The sequence below is a fragment of the Vombatus ursinus genome, unplaced genomic scaffold (genome assembly GCF_900497805.2).
Source record: "Vombatus ursinus unplaced genomic scaffold, bare-nosed wombat genome assembly UNPS02014177.1, whole genome shotgun sequence".
Classification (NCBI taxonomy): domain Eukaryota; kingdom Metazoa; phylum Chordata; class Mammalia; order Diprotodontia; family Vombatidae; genus Vombatus; species Vombatus ursinus.
The window spans coordinates 1307178-1311403 of NW_020953955.1; positions in this window are offsets into that span (position 1 = coordinate 1307178).

The following is a 4226-nucleotide window of genomic DNA, read 5'->3' on the forward strand; positions in this document are numbered from 1 at the left end:
CTTTCTTTCTTTCTTTCTTTCTTTCTTTCTTTCTTTCTTTCTTTCTTCCTTCCTTCCTTCCTTCCTCCCTCCCTCCTTTTTCTCTTCTTTTCCTTCCTTCCTCCCTCCCTCTCTCCTCTTTATCTGCTTTATCTCAAGTTTCTTAAATTTACTTAAGATGTTAATATGCCTTTACATATTTATTTTTTGATTGATTTCCCCCTACACTTTTGACCCTTCTTTTCCCCTATGCAGCTAAGCATGTTTTTTACAATCTTTTACCATTCTCACCATCCTAACCTCTTAGTTTAAGTAATATTATTTTGTGACCTTCTCTTCCTGTAAACCTTCCGTGACTTTGTCCTTCTTCCTTATTTCTTTCTGCAGCCCTATATCCTTTTTCTTGAATCCTATTCTCCATTCCTGAGCTATTTACAGCCTTACTTGGTCTTCTTTATTGTATGTCCTTCCTGAAGTTAGAGATTTCAGAATACCAGATTTAAACTCCCTCCTCTACCTTGTTTTTGTGTTATTTCATTTGTAGGCATTATCACTTTCTGCATTTTTTTTCTGCTGTGCATCATGATTAGAATTATCATTTCATAAAGGTAGCAATCTCAAGTGGAGGAAGTATCATGTGATAGAGATTTCTCTGAGTTCTGAGTCATCAGGTCTGAGGATTTAACATTCCAAAGGCTTGGTTATTCAGTCTCTTATTCTCTATCCTCCCATCACCAATCTGGGTGCTGGCTGCTCTGGGGAATTCACATCCTATCTCATGGGGTTTATAGAAGGATATCCATTTCTTTTCATATAATGGAGTTTATTAAATTCCCAGCGATGCCCCAGACAAAGCAAAATATAAGACCTTGTCTCTTATTTTAAATATATGCCTCCTCCAACAATGTGAAATGGGCTTTAACGACTCTCATTTACTTACTCTTTAAGTGCAAGTTTTTCCCTTTAACCCTCCCCCCCCATATTAGTGTCTATGCCCCATTGCTTTTAAACCATTCTTGCAATTAAAATGTTCTGCTCCCCATTTTCAAAAGAGGGAAGTCAGTCCAGTCTACAGAATACCAAATCAACTTTTATTAGAGGTATATTTTAGATCATATTATTAAAGAGATCATTAGTTAATATCTGGAAAAGAAAGTGGTTATCACAAGGCTGTAAAATGGTTTCATCATGAATAGTTTGTAGTATAGTAAATGAATTTCCTTTTTTTTGGCAGGGATAATGAACAGAAGTGTTGGAGTAATGCTGAATATAGTATTTAACTAGATTTGAAAAAAAATTTCTTTTGCTATTCTTGTGGAAAAGATGCAGAGATGCGGATGAGGTAATTGTGGAAATTGGAGGGGTCAGAAATGTTTGAATGGTAGGATTCCCAAAGTAGTCAATGATGATGTGATAGAACCACAGGAGATCCCCAGTGGAGCTAGCCAATGATCCATATTTGACTCTGTGCTTTTAAGAATTTCATTGATGCCTTGCGTAGAGGAATAATTGCTTAGTAGAATTGCAATGGCACCAAGTTTGTGATCATAATTAAATCAATGAATTACAATACTCATGTCAAAAAAAATCTGACAGGTTAGAACATTGGAAAGTCTAACACATGAATTAAAAAATAAACTTAGAAGTTCAAAACTAGGGAGACAGAAGTTTGTCTGGAAAGGGTCCAGTCAATTTAGCGGATTGCAATCACAATATGTATCAAAGGTAGGCCATGCACCCATAGACTGCTTTTAGCGAGGCAAAGAATCTGGGAATTAGGAGAAGTTGGTCTCCCTTTAATTGCTATCTAGAGAATTTGTTTAGTTCTGAGTTTCATACGTTAGGAAGGAGGTGAATAAGCTTTAGCAAGGTGTTTTAAAACTTTTTATGTGTGTCATAGAACATTTAAAGCATTCTGGTGAACCCTTAGAATAAGGATTTTAAATGCATAAAATATAATAGAAAAGTTATGAGGGAAACTAAATATTCATCAAAATAAAGATGTATTTTTCATTATTCCAAGTTCATAGTTTCCCTTGAAATCTAGCCATGGATCTGTCTGAACATTCCAGGTTGGGGATTATTAATCCATATTGAGAGAAAGGCAACCAGCATGGAGAAGGTCTTCAAAATCATATGATGTCAGTTTGGTAATACTAGCTAACATGTATCAACCACGTTAAGGTTTACAAGGCACTTTAATGATATTTTCTTATTTCGTACTCATTATAGCTTTGTGGGGTAGGTGCTATCTCCAGAGAGAAGGGTTAAGTGATTTGCCCAAAGTCAAATAGATTTAGGGATTTGAACCTAGGTCATAGTGATCCCATGTCCACTACACTATCGATCTATCTAGTACAGCATACTGACTGCCACACTATGATAAGCACTGCGTTCTTGAACTGGAATTCACAGGACCTACCTGAGTCATCAAAAAAATGTGGATGAGACTCCAAAGGGGTGTCAAGCACTTTCATAGGCTTGGGGTTAAAATCCTAAGCCTAGGAAGCAAGTGATACTGTCAGAGAAACTGTTCCCTTGAACCTGGTGCCAAGTGTTCAGGGGTGCCTAGATCAGGAAAGGTCATCTCTGGCTACTGCTGCTATATTGATGGCAGTAAACTTAGGAACCTTCTACTCAGTCACAAGATGAATGATACAAGTCAGATGAATGTGTGAAGACTCAGATGACTCCTGATCCATGTTGATTTCACTTCAGTGAACCATCATAAAGCCTCATTTGCATTTGAGTGATTAGAGGTGGCTATCAGGGAGGGACTTAATACTGATCTGAAAACACAATGACTCTTAGGAGACAATGTCCCCTTGGAGACACCTGGAAAGTCTGCTATCATCTGTAAACAAAATAAGCCATTAAAATTTGTTAAGACTCCAGAAATTAAATCCTGATTACTTAGGGAAACAATTTTTTTGAGTATGTCTTGGTCCCTTTTGGCTGACTGTTAGTGAAGTGAAATCAAAGCAGCCCTTGATTTGGGAATAACAAGATCTGTATTCTACTTCTGGCTCTACTGCCTCCTGGTAATATGACCTTGGGCAAGTTGCTGAGTTGCTCCAAGCCTCAGTTAACTCAGGTGTAAAATGGGCATAATAATGTCTGTCATACTTAATTCAAAGGGTTGTTTTGAAGATCATATATGATACTGGATGTGAAAGAAAAAAATATGGGGTAAGAAAAAGACAACTAGACTTTGAGGTGAGGTCAGAGTCACAGCTCTGATTCATTACCTATGTAACCTTAGATGAATCACTTAACTTTTCCAAATTGCAGTTTCCTCTTCTATAAATTGAGGATTTCATGACCTAACAATGGGAGTATTGTGAGGAAAGGATCTCATAAAATATGAAATGTTACTATTGTATTAACTATTACAAATATTTTTATTACTCTTCCATGTATTTCCAGTCTGATTCTACTGACTGAATTCCAAACTTCAATCTTATTCTCAAACCACTCTGCATAGTGTATTTCTTCCTGAAGGTTGTATACACCTAAATATGTAACAGATTGGTAGATTACAAGAATTATTTCAATGTGGTTTGCCTTGATTTTAGCTAGACATAAAATGAATTACTTGGTGCCCATCCTCTGGACAAGATGGAGAATTATAGAATAGAGAAAAATAAAATTAGCTGATCCCAAAACTGGTTGAATTGCCAAACCCAAGAAGCAGTTCTTAAGTGCTTATTGTACACTTTTATCTAGTTCAGTAGCTAGGAATATATCTTTGGTCTTTATATTTTTAAATATTTTAACACAGGGTTTCCATTTCTGTTTATTTCAAGTGAGTAGCATGCTATCACATTCATGATAGGTGCTTAATGAATATTTATCACATTAAATAAAATTGATGACGACTTATGGAAATAGATAACATGTCAAATTTATTTTATACTTTAAACATTTTATTACAAACTTAGTTATCAACAAACAGAAATGTTCAAACACACATACACACAAATAAAAGGAGTGTTGCATATGAACCTGACCTTCTGTTGTATTCTTTGCTCTTTTTAAATGTGATATTAATTTTAACAAGATAGTAACAAAATTGTTGTTTCTTCTGCCTCTTTGCTTTCTCTTGTATACTTACAGATTTATTAATTTTTTTACATCTGTCACTCACAGTAATTCACCCCCTTCTTCAGCCCAATAGACACTTCTTTGTAACAGATAAGCATAGTCAAACAAAAGAAACTGACCTTGACCATGTTTGAAAGTATGTC